This window comes from Pinus tabuliformis, chromosome 5_2 (assembly GCF_031772625.1).
Source record: "Pinus tabuliformis cultivar Carrire ecotype Pingquan chromosome 5_2, CPIR1, whole genome shotgun sequence".
In the NCBI taxonomy this organism is placed as follows: domain Eukaryota; kingdom Viridiplantae; phylum Streptophyta; class Pinopsida; order Pinales; family Pinaceae; genus Pinus; species Pinus tabuliformis.
Window position 1 is genome coordinate 879,088,646 of NC_142306.1, and position 19,520 is coordinate 879,108,165.

General features: G+C 36.3%; 1 long non-coding RNA gene across 1 annotated transcript; it reads right to left on the reverse strand.

The window, feature by feature from the left end:
• Positions 1 to 4,640: 4,640 nt before the first annotated feature.
• LOC149162109 (uncharacterized) lies at positions 4,641 to 8,378 on the reverse strand. The gene is made up of 2 exons (XR_016261902.1): positions 7,698 to 8,378; positions 4,641 to 7,515 (listed from the first exon to the last, which is right to left on the reverse strand). It is a non-coding gene; the product is annotated as an uncharacterized LOC149162109 (long non-coding RNA).
• Between the last annotated feature and the right edge of the window lie 11,142 nt (positions 8,379 to 19,520).

Sequence of the window (19,520 nt, forward strand, 5' to 3'; positions counted from 1 at the left end):
AAAATCAGCTAAATTACTATATTTTCACTGTAAATATAATGCTGAAACAATTATTTTCTTGGTTGAATCTGTAAAAATGAATAATATTTAGAATCTATAAGAAAAGCACATGTATCTTTAAGCTCAGTTGTAAGAACATATTTTTCCAGAATTGGGATTCATACCACAACAATGTAAAAGTAATAGAAATAAATGTAATTGTAATACAGCAATGTTTTTTTAGAAATTAAGTTTATCAAACTTGTATCTATTAAAACAATGATACTGTAACTGTGCTTACAGAGAGTGATAAGAGAATATAGAATACAGAGCCTCGTACCTGAGCTACAGGAGGATTGAAAGAAACATAACTAAGTTGCAAGAGGATTACAGGGTTACAGAGAATACAAGAGGATTGAAAGAAACATAACTGAGCTGCAAGACGATTACATGCTTACAGAGAATTACATGATGCAGAGAATTACAGGTCTTACAGGCTTACAGAGAATACCAGCGACGCAAACAATTACAGGCTTGAATACCGGTGATGTAGAGAATTACAGGCTTGAATACCGGTGATGTAGAGAATTACAGGCTTGAGGGTGAGCTTTGCACAAAGCCTTTCAATTCCATTTTGCACAAACCCTTTCAATCCCATTCTCTTCTGTTATTTTATCCTCCAAGGAGATCGTCATTTGCCCTCGACCAGCTGTTCAGCTGTTCGATAACTCTTTATTTCAGTATGCATGATGATACACCAGGGAAATGGCAAGTGGCAAGTGGTCTTTCAGAGCAAGTGCCAACAAGTGTGTTATGCAATGTATTATTCACATCGCATGGACAGTTAAACATTTAACATTAACAAAGTAATGTTAATGTAATGATAGCATTAATGTTTTGCACAGAAATTGTGATGAAATATACATTATAAGCTAATATGAATGTCGATATTTTTGCCTCGTAACATTCATATTTGCCTCTTATTTGCCTCGGGAAATTTCAAGGTTAGAAAAATATGGTTTGTTGGGTTTAAAACAATTAAGTTCTATTATTTTTCGTGTTAAACTAATTCGATATGAAATAATGATTACTAGAGTCCCTGTAGCCCGAAGAAGAGCAGGGACTTTAAAAAACATATGAACACATAAAAAGCATCAGATATTGCTTGTGATATCTAAATTCAAGTTGAGGTTATATTGGCTAAGATATCTAAATTCAAGTTCAGGTATCTCAATTCAAATTCAGGTTATATTGCCTGAGATATCTAAATTCAAGTTCAGATTGTGAAGCGAGGTCATTATCACTTAAGGCAATGCTTAAATGGATGAACGAACATGTTAAAGGTGGACGATTGCCAAAACATTTAAATTGATGAAAGAACATGTTAAAGTTGGATTGCCATAACATATAAACTGAGCGTGAGTGTAAATACTAAAAGTTATGTGTGAATGTAAATGTCAAGATAAACTAAAAATAAATTATATATTTGATAAAATTTTAAACACTGAAATTTTATAATAAAAATTTTGATGAAATTCAATTTAACACAATTCCTTTGATTCTGAAGGAGAAAATAATAATCATAACAACTTTGCATAAACATCCTAACAACTTTACATAAACATGATTAAATAAAATTTTATAAAATTTAATAAAATTTTACTTCTAAATGGCTAGTGACATAATGAGATCTAAATGGCTAGTGAAATAAAATTTTATAAAATTTAATAAAATTTTACTTCTAAATGGCTAGGGACATAATGAGATCTAAATGGCTAGTGACATAATGAGATGACCAACTTTCAGTTTTACTTTCAATTTTTACCATTTAAACTACATACAGCCATAATGAGATGATCAATTTTCAGTTTCATTTTCAATCTTTACTATTTAAACTATATAAATTAAATAAAGGCACTGGAAAGTAAAAATACATGCCAAAATAAAGTAAAAATTACATACTATAAAATCTTAGACAGTCAAATTTTATAGAATTTAATTTAAGATAATTTCTCTAATTTTTGAAAAATTAAAATAATCATAACAGAAAATATTCCTAATAATTTTACATAACATAATTAGATTAAATTGTCTTAAAACTATTTTTGTTTGGCTAAGAGCTCGTCTCAACTTTACATAACATGATTAAATTGTCTTAAAATTATTTTTGTTTGGCTAAGAGCTCGTCTCAACTTTACATAACATGATTAAATTATCCTAAAACAGGTTAACCACCCAATCCCAGAAACATCTGGCAAGAGTGAAAGACAACCAGCGGGTTATTCTAGGTGACATGGTTTTCCTTGAATAGTGGTAATGAGTCAGCCTGAGTGTGAATGTAGCAGCCAGAGATGGTCAGCCTGCATGTGAATGTAGCAGCCAGAGATAGTTGTCCTCACTGCTGGTTTAACCACTGGATTATGATAGGTTTTCGCACCAATAAAAAAACTACATAATTAAATAAAACATAGACAACCAGCGGGTTATTCCAGGTGACATGGTTTTCTTTGAATAGTGGTAATGAGTCAGCCTGCATGTGAATGTAGCAGCCAAAAATAATTGTCCTCACCGCTGGTTTAATAACTGGATTATGATGAGTTTTCCCACCAAAAAAAATAACATAATTAAATAAAACTTACTTCCAGATAACCAATACCATAATGAGATGATCAACTTTCAACTTCACTTTCAATTTTCACGGTATAAACTACATATAAACTACGTAAATCAGATATGTAAACGGACGGAAGAAAGGATGAGAAGTTTGTCAAAACTGATGGATTGCAACACCAAGATAAATATTTCCGATGTATCCTTTTATGACTCCTCACATTATACTTGCATATCTAGCCATATACATATCATACAGACAGTCTGGCTTCCAAAAAGTAATTTGTAAGAACAATTATAAATACTTCCTATGCATCCTTTAATGACTCCACATTATACCTGCATATCTAGCCATATACATCTCATACAGACCGTCTGGCTTCCAAAAAGTAATTTGTAAGAACATTTATTAAGGTGAATCTACATTCGTATTACATTAAATAAACAGATTTATGAGCTCAATGGGCCTCAAACAGCAGCCAGTGCTACAATAAGATTATAAACTTTCATTGCCACCCGATAAAGATTTCCTATGTATCCTTTTAAAACTCCTCACATGATACCTGCATATCTAGCTATGTATATCCTCATACAGAGTCTGGCTTCCAAAAGTAATTTGTAAGATCATTTATTAAGGTGAATCTACATTCGTATTACATTAAATAAACAGATTTATGAGCTCAACGGACCTCAAACAGCAGTCAGTGCTATAACAAGATAATGAACTTTCATTGCCACTTTCAAGTTTCATAAGTGCAAACAGAACTTTATGCTTATTGTTTTTGACAATCTTGTGAGTAGGGATAGAAATGAAGTTTTTGCTTTTAAATGAAATCAAAAAATCATGTAAACGTGGAAGGGGGAGTATGAATCGAAATTAAGTTTTTGAGAAAGAAAATGAAATCAAATAGAATATTAATTTATGTTTAAAATATTAATCCAGGTTTGTTTTGCTATTTTGATAGGTCTTTTGTAAATTAAATTTTTTTAATTTATTTTTTTATTATTAAATTTTTTAATCTGAATTTTTTAGTTAAATGAATGTTTGCAAATTAATTTTTTTTTAATTTAAATCTGTATCTTTTATTTTATTGAAAATTGGTAAATTATTTTTTCTAATTTAATTTTTTATCTAATAATCATAAATGAAAAATGTTGGCATATTTTTTCTTTTTCTCTACTCCAATGATGGAACTCAATGATTGAATTTCCCTAAATTTAAATTTATCTTTTCACATTTATCTGATATAATTATAAAACTACCATACAAATTATTAAATAACAAATCACATCATATTAATACAATTTATAAACTAAATAATTTATAAAACTATTGATTTTACTAGAATCATTAAATCATATTAATTAATAAGTATAATATATATATATGTATAACCTGATATATATATATATATATATATATAAACTATGATATATATATAGAAGCTTATCAAACATATCATGTTATTTGTAATAAACTTATTAAATAACAAATCACATCATATTAATACAATTTATAAACTAAATAATTTATAAAACTATTGATTTTACTAGAATCATTAAATCATATTAATTAATAAGTATAATAATATATATATATGTATAACCTGATATATATATATATATAAACTATGATATATATATAGAAGCTTATCAAACATATAATTTGTAATAAACCTATTGCCAATTACACATGGTTTTCCTTTCAAATATTTTTATTTATTTAATAATATCCATAAATAACAATTTCTCGCAATACATTTGCAAAGACCTTTACGTATCAACATTTTTGGTATTCAAAAGCATTTATAACCCAATCGTATCAACATTTTTTTGTACTCAAAAGCATTTATAACCCAATAGAAATTGGGACTGATAACTAAAGATAATCTGTTTTGATAGCTGATGACTTTCTTAAAATTGTCAAAACACAAAATTGTGACAAAATTGGGACTGATCACTAAAGATAATCTGTTTTGATAGCTGATGACTTTTCTGTTTGTGTCCAATTGTCAAAACACAAATGATTTATGTTCAAAGTATAAAAACAATTAGATGGTTGAATATAAACTATCAACACAATAAAACAGAAAGCAGATTTGCTGAATATGAGCTCTAAACATTTATACAAAATTCAAATACTAATTGCATCACTTCATACAAAATGCACTAAATCATAAAGTTTTTTTATGATTTTTCATCGCTCCACAGCTCACTGCCAAAGACAAAGATATTCCAGATTTTTCATCGCTTGCATGTCCTGCAGAATGTAATCTTGATTCGCATAAGCAAAAGCCAGCCACATAATAACCCCTTCCTAAACGGCAAAATTTTATTCGGACTTAAAGAATCCTGAGACAGTGCAAACTTTGCAGGCTACGCAAAAACCAGCTGCAGATTTCTCATCTTTAACAATTTCCCATAAACCCCTCGTGAATGGGCTATTTAATTCAGACTTCAAAAACCGGAGCAAACTTTGCAAGTCCTTTAAACAAGCGTACTTTCTTAATTGCACACTTCTTTTCAATTTCCCCAATAATATAGACGAACAGACTTGAACACTGCTAACTGTGATGCCGACTCTACCAACCCTCCCCTTCCACGGTCTGCTGCCACTGACCCAACATACCCAACAACTCTATTCTCCAAAGAGTCAACAACATATCCCAACAACTCTATCCTCCAAAGAGTCAACACCTGTAACTTGGAAAACCCATGCCCTACTCCAACTCCTCCATGTTTCGGTTTCATTATATCTCTAGCGCTTTCAAACATGGCAACTCCGTCGGGAGCTCTCTTTCAAATGTTTACAGATCTGGATATACCTTCCTGATATCAAGGTATGCAAGCTTTCTGATTTCACAAACCCAGCTAGGCAGTAGTTAGATATTTCAAAGCTTTCATCGCTTGCTTATCCTACGAAAAGTAATCTTGATTCGCACAAGCAAAAGCCATCCACAGATTTCTCATCTTTGACCAATTTCCCATAACCCCCTCCTGAACCGACGGGGAACCCAGCTAGGCAGTCGTTCCACAAGGCACACAGCCACACATAAAGATAATTCAGATCTTTCATAGCTTGCATATCCTACGGAAGGTAATTTTGATTCGCACAAGCAAAAGCAAACCACAGATTTCTCATCTTTGACCAATTTCCCATAAGCCCCTCATGAACCAGCGGGGATTTTATTCGGACTTCAAAAACCTTGAGACGACTTTGCAGGTAATTTAAAAAACATATTTTCTTTCTGCATTTCTGTCATCGAAATGCTATCGATTCCTCCACCTGCATCCCACGGGAAGATGGCTTATGTCCAGAGCCCTCAAACATTTGAGTTCACTTATCCTCTCTAAAAGGGACTGCAATTCATAACAGCCACGAACATTCAAGAATTGAAGCTCTATCACCTCCCCAATGCTTCCTGGCAATTCACAAATGACCGTTGATTCTAGGTCGAGGCAGGCAAGATGTTTTAGATTTCCGGTACAAAGTGGCAAAGACGCTATGCCAGTCCAACTGAAATAGAAGACCCTCAATGAGTACAACGCTTGAGGACACTCAATGAAGACAACTCACACAGAAAGATTTCAAGACTACCTTTAAACAAGCATGCTTTCTTTCTGCATTTGCGTCTTCCTAGAAATCCAATAGAATGCTCAACTGCATTCCAAGTCATTCCAGTGAAACCAGTTCCGAGATACCACTTGGAAGATGGCTCAACCTGTAGCATTGGTTTGTGAAGAGGATTCTCAAACGTTTGAATTCTCTTATCCTCTACAGAAGGCACCTCAATGCATACGAGCCAAGAAGATTCAAAACTTAAAGCTCATTTAGCTCCCTAACGCTTTCAGTCAATTCACAGATGGCAGTGGATTCTAGTTGCAAGCAGGCAAGATGTTACATATTTCCGACACAAGGCGGCAAAGACGCTATGCCAATCCGACTGAGATCGAGGACCCTCAGTGAGGACAACTCATGCAGGAAGCTTTAAGGAACTTCTGTAGTACCCGGATTCTCCCTTACTGGCAAAACTGAGAGGGACGAGAATGCGAAGGTTGTTGGCAAGAACTATAGATTATTGTTCATCAATGACAATCTTGCACAGCCCTCGCTGTCTACTACCTCGAAGGGATAAAGCTCACGCCCTGCCCGGCTTTGAAATAACACCTGTGCTCCTTCTCCGCAATGCGAATCGCCGTATCACGAAGGACATGGTGTATTTCAACTGCTGCAATCCTATCTACACTATTCATCTTGACAACCTCAATCAAACAACGATTGCTGAGGAAGTTGATAAAAGTGTGCCATGTATGTGGGAAATAGCTCTCAACTGTTTTTCACCAGACCACCTGCGATCCAGATGTCTATGACTTTTTAGCAGTAGATTACGCTGTCTTGAGAAACCCTACAAAATATACAAAACCAGATCTTCTGCAATCCAAAAATCTATGACCTTTTACAGTAAATTACTGTGTCTTCTGGGAAAGCTGCAAAATACACAAAACAAGTCTTCAAATAATCTTGTAGACCATTGCAACTCCATTTCATACGTTGAAATGTTTTTTCCTCAATTTCATCGGGCAGGCCATAAAACTTGTCATCTATCTTGTGCATATGATGTAAACCATGTTTCCACTTATCTTGATAAGTATAGTTTCTCATTGGGGCAACCACTACATTTATAGGCAGTGCCAAACCCTTGCACTTCACTGCGATTTTCCTGGCAAAGTTTCCTATTTCATCATGAACACTTCCATTTGGAAATGCTTTGCAACAAAACAACTGCCAACCCCCCTCTACGGGTAGCGGTTCCACTCTTGCTATCTCATCAGCTTCCATACTTGTACACACTTCTTTATTCCTAGTAGTAACCTCTGTCATTATGACCCTCCTAGGGTTTGCAGTTCAAGACTCTTCCACATCATCTAGTACAAAAAAAACAAATTATCCCTTAAATAAGACCACAGCCTATATTTTTGCCCTTCCAAATTAGATTTGTCTAGAAAGTTCTGTCAGTTTTATCTACTGGCAATGCAATCTTGTAGTTTAAGATATCGTAATGTTTGGAGACCGTTACCCAAATGATGGAATCAAATGAACCGCGTACCTTAAAGCTGTTGTTGATGGTCTGAAGCAGCAGAGTCTTAACAACACTCTGCGTGCCATATGCATCATTAATTCGGATGTTGCTATCTGGTTATCCTCTCCTGGAGCTTCAACTGTACAGATTGTATTGCATTTCTAACAAAACCAGGTTCGGAGATCTCAATCTGTATCTGGGTGGGGGTCCCCGCATCCACCACTTGGAGGAAAATCGAACTCGCTCTCTGAGTCGAGCTGACCAACATCCCATTTCCGATCGCTGAGATGTTTGCGGCTATTAGATTGTTCAGACGGTCAGCTACAACTTCCATGTCGCTGAAAAATTGGGCAAAGAAATGACCTGTTTCCCCTCTAGAACAACCCTTTTCAAATGGTGGTGAAAAAATTCACTGCATTCCCAGCCCCATTATACGAGCAACTGATCATTCCCTTCATGACAAGAAGATAGAGCCTAAAGGTCTTACAAATCAGAGGCGTTCGATCATTCCCTGAAGAGTGAGAGCGCCTATGGTCTTCCAAATCAGAGGCTTTGGAGATTTTATCTTCACACTGCCAAAGCACTAGCAAGATTAGGGTTTCTATTCTTCAAATTGCCCACCGATAGCTAGATTAGGGTTTCTCTTACTCAAATTGGGCTGAATGCAGGGCTCACCATCACTACTAATTATTTTCTGTTTTTGTCCATTCGTACTCCACTACTTTCAAGCAACTTGACTTTACGGGGTGTGTAAAAGTATTAATTTATTTTTCAGTGTCGGTTCATTTAGTACTCAACAAGTGTAATGAATTTAGTGTCGGTTCATTTAGTACTCAACAAGTGTAATGAATTTTACTTTAGGTCGCTGCAAAAACCCCTTGTGTCTAAAATATTACTAATTATTTTCAAATTTGTTCAGAAAATTATGGAAATTTTGGTAAGATTTTAATAAGATTACAATGTTCAAATTTCAAGATATTAGGTATTTTTGAGATTTGTGATAGTATTAAATCTATTTTTATTATCAAAATTTCATCAGATTTTTTGAAAATAAATTTACCATATTTCAATATTTTTTGCCATCCATCAAATTTGTTGAAAAAAATTCATTGTATTCCGACTATTTTTGCTCTAGAGACAAATTTACGGACTCAATAAACTACGCCTTTATTTTCTGGTTCTGGTTCATTTAATACTCAAGATTCAAGAACGGTAATCAACTTGACTTTTGGTAGGTGCAAAAGGCACCATGAGTTTTAATTTATATAGGGTTCTGATTCATTTGCACTCAACCACTTTACCATGAGGGAATGAGATGTTGCTGCATTTGGGATTTGGATAGGAATTTTTTAACATGGTTGTTGGTGCTTCCCCGTTTTTGGGTTGTAGTTTTCATTAATGGGAATATGTACAAGAGACTGTAAGTTCGCCAATGATTGACAAGCAGGGCATTTTACTACTAACTTAGAAAATTTAAAACTTAAACAAGCTCAAATAACTCGGTATGGACACAATTTGAATCTGATGTGGGGAGTGAGTTGTGAGTTTTTGTATTCCTTTACCTCTCTATCTATCTTCTTTCTGGGAATGGTAGAAAAAATTTATTTTATTTGAGGAAGTTATATTTTAGATTCTAGGAGTTTTGGGTATATCCACTGCCTAATTTTCAAGGAAACTCAACTCTTCCCACACTATCATTTGTTGTTCTATTTTATGGTTATGGGCATCTGTAATAACCACAACACTTGATTTGGAGTCCTCACTTGGGTATCACTTGGGGTATGTAGGACTGCAGGATAAAGTGTATTTGTATGGTGAAAGCAACTCTTTGTATGTATGGAAATATTTGTCATTTTTCTCTTCATATCAAACCCAGAAGTTTTGATCTGGGACGGTAAGATATCTTTGATGTGTTCATCAAAAACTACACAGAAAAATTTAGATAGCAATCAAACCAAAATAGACCATTTGAAAAAGTGTAACAATCCCACCAAAACACAATATATTTATTATGTGTCAAATCTCTGATTATAACCCAAACAAAAATATTCAAACCTATGAGTTAAGTGAAAGATCCCTACCCTTATACACCCAAGATACATATAAAAAAATCATGCTTTGGGGTTTTTTTTTTAATTCTTTAAAATCTAATAGAGGAATCGTTTAAATAAATTCAACGTTCTCTTGTATTTAGTTAACACATTCTTTAAAAGACACTTTAGTAATGACTTTTATAAGAAATATAAACAAATCAGAATAAACTTAAGAAGGACTAATTGAAATTGTGCCACTTGACTTTAAGAGGAGTGTAAAAGTATTAATTTACCAATAATTGTAATCAACATGGCTTTAAGTAGTGCAAATGTATTGTTTTATTTGTGGTTATGGTCCACTCGTACTCAACGACTAGTAATCAACTTGATTTTAGGGAGGTATTATTTTATTTTGGGGTTATGGTCCATGTGTACTCCACAACTCCATGTGGGTGAAAATAGATATGGAATTTGATAGTACTAGAATCAATTTGAGTGTCAAGAATGAAATTTGACAAGTAAACTGTCAACATTTTAATTACCAAATACATTTATAGTTTTTCAATACCATTACCAAATTTCATTAAAAAATTTACAATATGTTTGTAAAGTTATGGTTGAATTTCAAATCCCAATTTTGGGCGAAAGAAAAGTATTTGTTCCTTAAAAATGGTCCGTCCATATGGTTTTTCTTGGGATTTCACCTGGTTGGGTGAAATCAAAGTACTTGTTTCTTAAAAATGGTTTCTCTTGTTTTTCTTAGAATTTCAGTGAGACTTAAATAAAAGGTTTGGATGCTATTATTCCAAGTTATATCGGAATTCCACCATGACTTAATAAAAAGCATCGGATGGTGATCAAAATCCATGTGATATTTTATTATAAACATATTTTTTGTGATATCGGGTTGGAAATGACTTTTTGCAGCTCAGTGAAACTTATCCCTTAGAAATTAAAATAATAGTGTAATCGAAAGAAATATGGCCATGGCTCGTTAGAGTTAAAATAACAGTTTAATCAAAAGAAATATGGTCATGGTTGGTTAGAGGGGTTTGATTTTCATGTTCATTATACTAGTTTTCAACATTAAATAAATTAGCATATTTTTTAAGTAGCAAATTATGTTGGATATTGGATAAGCCAATGCTCTTGCGACATGGACTAATCCCTTCTCGTGGATCTTTATCTCTGGCGATGCGATCATTGACTAACACCTACGGGTTGGTCTAATGGCAATTGTGATTCCCAACAAATTAAAATACCAAAATAACCATTAAAATGATGATAAAATTGTACATTTTGAAAAAAAATATATATATATATATATAATTGTACAGTATGATAAGAATGTATAATCAAGTAAATTTTCTAGGGAAAAAGAAAAGAGAAGTAAATTAAATTTACTGTTAGAGATTTTTGAAAATATTTTTTCCTATTAATTAGTGTTTTTAATGTTAGTTTAAGATATTCACTTTAATATTTTTAGAAAAATTATATAAATCTAAGATTGTTTTAAAGTGATTAATTTTAAAAGATTCAGATTTTTGTGATTCATATTGTTTTAAGAAAACAAAAAATTATAAACTCACATTTACAAATATTAAATTTATTTAATAATGAAAAAAACATACAATGCACCAAAGTTTTTCCTTGTTCCCTCTTTAGCTCGATATAAAATTTATCTCTCGTTTCATCGTATCACACCCAGTTTAAGACTCTTAAACTCCTCATAAAGTAGAGAATACATCAAATTTCAAAATCCAAGAGCTTGAATATCATAGCAGGTATAAGTGAAGAGTAGAAATAATCATAAAATCCAAGGATCCAAGGTGTAAGACTCTTCACAAAGTAGAGAGTAGAATTGATCATAAAATCTAAGGGTTTGAATGCAAATCTGAGTTTTTAAATGTGAGGTCTGCATAAAAGGGTTGAGAGTTTTTTTGGTGAGTGAGCCCTACAACCTTCGTTGTTTGCAAATTCATTGTTTCCTCGATGTTGTTTTGTAGTGTGCAAAGATGTCATACGTCGCTATACTCTGCGCATTGAGAGTCACGATTGTTACACCGTTTCGAAGGTTGTGCATTAAACAATCCACTGTTTGGAAGGTTGTGCATTAAACAGTCCACCCATTGAGAGTTTAACGGTCAGAATATTCAAAATCTCTTTATAAACTTGGAGTAATGTGATTGCATACTCAAAGTTTGATTTTATGAAGTGTTTTGATATTTTACATAATCTTTTTATTAGATGTGGTATAAAGAGAGGATTTTAAAAAGAATGTTTGAAAAGTCTACATATAAATTAACATGTTGTTCATTATTTTTTCATCTATATAACCCCATGGCTCATATACCAAACCAAACACATCTCATATTTTAATTGTTGTTATAGTAATTGACTTGATATGATCCGGATCTTGGGGGGAGGTCCCCAAGATCTGAGAAATTGCAATGTTAGAAAGAAAATGAGAGAACACACAGTAAATAAAACCACAAAGAAACTTTTTATTAAAATGGAGAATAATTGTAAAAGCTACATTGTGGTGGACAAACTGTCCTTTTATAAAATGCGACTTGTCACTTATAGTATTTTTCAGTTACAATACCACAGATCAATTCCACGAGTGAATGAATACGATGGGTGCCATGGGTGGATGTCACTTACAATACCATGGGTGGATGCAACTTACAATACCCATGGGTAAATTCCATGGGTGGATGAATACCATGGGTTGATCTCATTTTCCACTCAGATCATTCCTCCCTCCTTAAGAAGCAATGGTCCCCATTGCATGAAGTTCCCTCCTGTGAAGCCTTTGTTGAATAGGAAGAGCCATTGAAGAGAAGGGTTTTATGTGGTTAACCCATAACCATGATGAACGAAGATCCAAGGATAGAGATATCATGTAATCCTTGTGACCAACTGTGATATTGATAGTGTGCGGCCTAGCAAATGGACTTCGATGAAGTGTGGGTTTGTAGATGGCCCATAACCATGATGAACGAAGATCCGATGATAGAGATACCTGTAATACTTGTGACCAACTGTGATACTGATCCAGGTGGATGTTGGTGGCCACCCACCAACCCATTTGGACCCTCACAACTGTCTCTTTCAGTCTTTTCAGTTTCCTAAATTGTAGCACAATTTACTATTTTTAGCAGTTTTTCGAGTCCTGAACTTCCGGAGCCGTTTTGAGGCCCTAAACGACGTTTTTTTGGGAATCTGGGGCAACATGAGTCCATGGACTCATGTTGCCTCCCAAAGTGGTAGTACTCGGATAGATCTTTCTAATGAGCTATCGTGCGCGTCAAACGGAGATCATATGCCAAAGTTACGACCCCGGGAAATTGATGTACCAATTTACCCAAACGGGGCCCACAATTTGGCGTTTCATCTTCCAAGGGTTAGGTTTCGGGATGTGAAGGGTTTTCCATTGTTTCTCAACAATAAATAGGCCTTCGAGCCTCATTGTAACACAGTTCGGAACAGTTCAGAGGCATGTAGCCGCACATCTCTTCTCAGAGATAGCTACCATCGCCCTAGCTGGTTTATTTCCATTTCTGGTTGTAAGCATATTTCAGTATTTTACAGTAATGAAATGAAGTATTATTTCCGCTGCATCTCTGTATTTATGGTTATCGCACCTCTGTATTTATGGTTATCTCTATAATCTATTGCGTTCCTGTTTAAATCCGGATCAGTGGTATCAGAGCGGTCTGCTTTTTCTCTGTTTTTCTTTGCATGTCCCCAACGAGGTCGGGATATAAGGAGTTAGGGCTTGAACTGGTCGAACCTTTGCAAGACCGGCCTCGCAAATCCCGACGGCCTCCCATGGCGGATCAGAAGAAAGACGAGGGAGCAGGAGATCCTATCAAAATCTTGCTCGAAGAAGCACTCGAGCGGCAAAGGAACGCGATGATGGATAGCTTTGCGCAGATTCTTCAGCGGCTACCCAGAGGCGATGCATCGGCTTCCAACAGCGACTCTGGAAATGCCACACCCTTCAAGGTACAAGTTAATTTTGAAATCCCCATATTCGAGGGTCAAATAGACGCAGATGCCGTAGATAAATGGTTAAATCTGCTAGATGGGTATTTTTCTGTTCACGAATTTTCAAGTCGGGAAAAGATTGTTTTCGCTCTTCTCAAAGCAGCCCCCCACGTCAAGGACTGGTGGGAAACCTACTGCGAGCAGAAGAATGAAAGTACAGGCTCACTATTTTCAGCCGCACCCACTTGGAATGACTTCCGGGATGCCATCAAGGAGCAGTACTACCCTGTCGGAAGCTATGAGGACAAATACATCAAATGGACCACACTGCGGCAAGGACGAGACCAAGATGTGCCAGAGTTCACAAACATTTTTCACACCCTTCGCACACAGTTGGGTATCAAAGATTCTGAGCTGCATCTGGTACTCAAATACCGTGGCTGCCTGCACAAATACATCCAGGAAGAGATGGTGTTCTTGAACATCTCCTCACTCGGCACAGCATACCGATACGCTGTCAAAATCGAGCAAAAGTTCAAACAGAAGAAGCGAGACTTTGGATCTGCAAATCCGAAGCCCAAAGGACAAAGCCAAGGCGGGGTGACCCAAGACAACCCGTCGAAGCCGCAAGAAAAGAACAACACCATGAAGCCGAAGAAGGACACAGGGAAGTGGTGTGAGTTCCACAAGAGTCCCACTCATAACACCAGTGAGTGTCGGACCAAGCAGTCGCTGGTGGCTGAGTTGAAGGCTTCCGAATCAGATGCATGTTCCGACCCTGAGCCAGAACCCGACAAGGGGAATGGCAAAGGGAAGCAGATCATTGATGCGGATCCCAGCGCCACTGTTGCCACTGCCAAGATACAGAAGAATGAACTTGCAGATCCAGAGGAAGGGGAGCGTCTTTTCCACTCACAGATGTGGGTGAAGGGTTCACCGCTGCGATTCATTGTCGACAGTGGTAGCCAAAAGAACCTGGTTTCAGCAGAGGTCGTGAAGCGGTTGGGCCTACCGACTACACCGCACCCGCAGCCATACAGTATCGGGTGGCTTCATGAAGGACGAGATCTGAAAGTTCGCCAGCAGTGCCGCCTTCCATACAGCATCAAGCCCTTCACAGACGAGGTATTGTGTGATGTTACACCTCTGGATGTTTGTGATGTATTATTAGGCCAGCCATACTTGTGGAGGCGACATGCTGTGTATGAGTCAAGGCCTCGCGCTGTCATTATTTCTTTGGGTGATTCATTATACAGGATACCAGAGGTAGCTCCACCTACTGCCACATCTTTGATCACTGCTAAGAAAGGCAGCAAGCTCATATCGCAGACCAGGAAATTCATTTGTCTGGTTCACTCCCAAAATAAGGGGAAGATTGTTGTTACATCCATGACCCCTGTAAAGGGTTCCTTCATGCAGCAGCAGCAGCAAAGGGATACGGTCATGACAAAACACAGGAACAACTTCTCCTCACCCACATGGGTACCACACAAGTTTCAGGTGGGCAACAAAGTCTGGTTGCATCGACAGAAAGAACGCCTTACCAGAACCCATCAGAAGCTCAAATCACTCCGACATGGTCATTACAGCAGTACCAAGGCTATGGGGAACAATGCTTTGGAGCACAGCATTCCTCCATTCCTTCGCTTGCACCGAGTGTTCAATGTGGACCATCGTCGACCATGCTTCCCACCATCACTGGACACATCAGAGATTGCAGGACAAGTTCAGCAGATGGAGGAACTCAACGCAATGGGGACCATTGCTTCCTAAGGGGGGAGGAATGATCCAGGTGGATGTTGGTGGCCACCCACCAACCCATTTGGACCCTCACAACTGTCTCTTTCAGTCTTTTCAGTTTCCTAAATTGTAGCACAATTTACTATTTTTAGCAGTTTTTCGGGTCCTGAACTTCCGGAGCCGTTTTGAGGCCCTAAACGACGTTTTTTTGGGAATCTGGGGCAACATGAGTCCATGGACTCATGTTGCCTCCCAAAGTGGTAGTACTCGGATAGATCTTTCTAACGAGCTATCGTGCGCGTCAAACGGAGATCATATGCCAAAGTTACGACCCCGGGAAATTGATGTACCAATTTACCCAAACGGGGCCCACAATTTGGCGTTTCATCTTCCAAGGGTTAGGTTTCGGGATGTGAAGGGTTTTCCATTGTTTCTCAACAATAAATAGGCCTTCGAGCCTCATTGTAACACAGTTCGGAACAGTTCAGAGGCATGTAGCCGCACATCTCTTCTCAGAGATAGCTACCATCGCCCTAGCTGGTTTATTTCCATTTCTGGTTGTAAGCATATTTCAGTATTTTACAGTAATGAAATGAAGTATTATTTCCGCTGCATCTCTGTATTTATGGTTATCGCACCTCTGTATTTATGGTTATCTCTATAATCTATTGCGTTCCTGTTTAAATCCGGATCAAATACTAACAGTGTGCAACCTAGCAAATGGACTTCGATGACAAGGATTTTGTGTGATTGACCCATAACCATGATGTTGGTCGTTGATGAAGTAGCAGGTGCCTGCATAGCTTGGGGTGGGAGGGCACGTCTCCAAAGGGAACCCGCTCCAAATGTTGCTCCAGAATTAAAATGGACATAATTGGATCAATATAACTTAGAATATTTATTATAACCTATTTTTGGAAACAGAATGACCATTTTGAATCTTCCCTTGTGTTGGAAATACTTAGTTGGACACCCTAGAATCTCAGATTCGCACTGAAACTTTTCCGTCGTCACAAAAGTTCTGAAAAAATAGTTGATTTTAAACCAGCGATATCTCCCACATCCGAACTCCGGTTGGACCCATTTTTTTTATAACTTGGGTTATTTTTTGAGAGGAGCTCAGATCTGCAATCATTGTTCTGAAATTCTACACAAAAAACTGCAAAAAATGATAAGAGAATCGTCGTCCACCAGTTGTCGTAAAAAAAAAAAAAAACAAACAAACAAACAAAAAACAAACAAACAAAAACAAAAACAAACAAACAAAAACAAAAAACAAAAAACAAAACAAAAACAAAAACAAAACAAAAACAAAAACAAAAACAAAAACAAAAACAAAAAACAAAAAACAAAAACAAAACAAAAAACAAACAAAACAAAAAAATCAAAAAACAAAAAACAAAAAAACTGCAACATAGTTGATTTTAAATTAGCGATATCTCCCTCATTCGGACTCCAATTCGACCGAATTGTTTTTTGAATTTTGTCATTTTTCGCAAGGAATCCAGATCTATTATTTGTTTTTGTATTTTGCATCAAATGTGTCAGATCTTATCTTCAAACTCGCCGCCAAAAAAAAAAATTCTGCAAAAAAATGAAAAAGAAAAATTCTTCCCGCTTGTCCCAAGAAAATGCTCTATGGAGGACGTAGCACATGCCTGAAGTTTGTTGAATATTGCTGCAAAATTTGAAACTGAAATATGCATCAAACCCTCATTCTCATGGAATCATAACCTGCTCTAATACCACCAATCCAGATCTTGTGGGGAGGCCCCCAAGATCTAAAAAAAATTGAAATGGATCTTGGGGGGAGGTCCCGAAGATCTAAGAAATTGCAATGTTAGAAAGAAAATGAGAGAACACACAGTAAATAAAACCACAAAGAAACTTTTTATTAAAACGGAGAATAATTGTAAAAGCTACATTGTGGCAGACAAATTGTCCTTTTACAAAATGTGGCTTGTTACTTATAGTATTTTTCAGTTACAATACCACGGATCAATTCCACGGGTGAATGAATACCATGGGTGGATGTCACTTACAATACCATGGATGGATAAATATTATGGGTGGATGCAACTTACAATACCATGGTTAAATTCCATGGGTGGATGAATACCATGGGTTGATGCCATTTTCCATTCGGATCATTATGTGTACCAGGTTATCTCCACATACATCAAAAAAGAGATTTTATTTATGGTGTTGAGTATAGGTTGATTGTATTTATGGTTTTAAGTATATGGTAATTGATATTAATAAAAAATATGTTAAATTGGTCTGGGGAAATTTGACTTGGTAAAGTTATTAACAATTTTTGAGAACTAGGTTTATAAGAATACATGGTATTCATGTGGAATATAGCTTATTTAATGGCCAAAAGACCCCAGGTAAATTTGTCGTGGTGACCAGTGGGATTCTAGCAACAATCTCTTTATAGGCCACCACTTCTCTCATTGTTTCGTGATCTTAGTAGTTGATATTAGAGTATGGTGTTAGCGGGTGCTAATGAGAGATTGTGTGGATCTAGTGAGGGCAAATAATGTTGGAAGGCCAAGTCAAGGTATGGATCAACAAAGTTAGAAATGCAGCGAGATAGTTGTCGTATGCACAAGGAAATGGAGATGGAGACAATGGTTTGAGGATAGTGAAGGAGTCAACGAGTGATGAGAGCCACAATGGTGTGTAAACACCCTTAAGGTTTTGGTCCAAGACAGATGTATTTCCCCAGGAAGTTGTAAGACCTATTGTTAAGCCATACATGTGTAGGAGCATGGTTTGTTGCAAGGCCTTAAAACTTTGATTAGGCACACATATAGTGCAGTGGCACATGGATTCATCAAGTTGTGGAATGGACCTGTTGAAAAGTGTGCAACAAGAAATGCTTGTTGAGAATGCAACAAGATGATGGAGCTTAGTGGAAAGGAGTCGCCTTCACTAAGTGGGCCTGCAGGGAAATTATGGCGCAAAGTCTATTTTTAGACATATGGATCATGTCTATGAGTTGCAGTATGTTTTTTATGGATGATTGGTCATGTTGGGAAAAATAGATGGACTTCTATTTTTGGATCACAGCAGGAGTGATCAAAGTCTATTTTTAGATTGCTAGTCAAAAATAGAAAAGTCAAATACTATTGTCTCATAATAATATTTAGACTATAAACTTTATCTTATCCTCTTGGAGCACTTCAGTTTGAGCTACAGATGTGGCACATGCAGCTGTTAGAAGGAAATACGCTTTTCTTATGAGTCAGTTGAGCTATTGCATGCAGGACATCAGTTAGAACTCATGTGGTTGAGTTTTTTGGAGTTAGATGAGCAGTTAATGGAGTTGTGTTCAGTTTGACTTAGTTGAACTAGTTGTATTTAGTCTAACTGGCCAATAGACTAAGTGATGAGTTGTGTGAATTAGTTATTAATTAATTCACTAATTATTAACTCATAATGCAACTGAAGAATACATCAGTTAACTCAGTGCATGTACAGTTCAGTGGAGACAGGTGTTAGAGGTTGAGATTGCTATCAGTTGTGACTATAGTTGTGCATGAGACTTTGCACAAGCAATGTATTGAGTATGCCCATGAGAATGCCCAGTAATATAGCCTGTGCTCACGTGATTTCCAGTGTGAGTGATTTTCCAAGGTAAATAGAACTTGGAACGAGTTTGGATTCATTCATTCTCTTGCAGGGTTGTGCAGTGGAGGCAGGCAAACAGTGGAGGAGATTTGAGGCATCAGATCTGAGCTAGTTTGTGTGTAACAGGTGGAGATAGTACTGAGTACTTGTGAGGAGTATTGTACTATGTATTGTTACATGTTCTCAATCATTATAATATACAGATAGTGTGGGGTTTTCAGCTGTATGCTTTCCCCGGGTTACATACTGTGTTAATGTGTGCATGCGATTGATGTTTCATTGTTTTTAATGTTGCTAAATTGATGATCAACGTAGAGGAGGTTATGTATTATGCATGTATTCCGCAATAGTGTATAATCGAGATAATCTTTGTGAATAAGTGTCATATTATTCAAAATTTCTACATGGTATCAGAGCTGGTTGATTTGTAGAAAAAATTTCTACATGG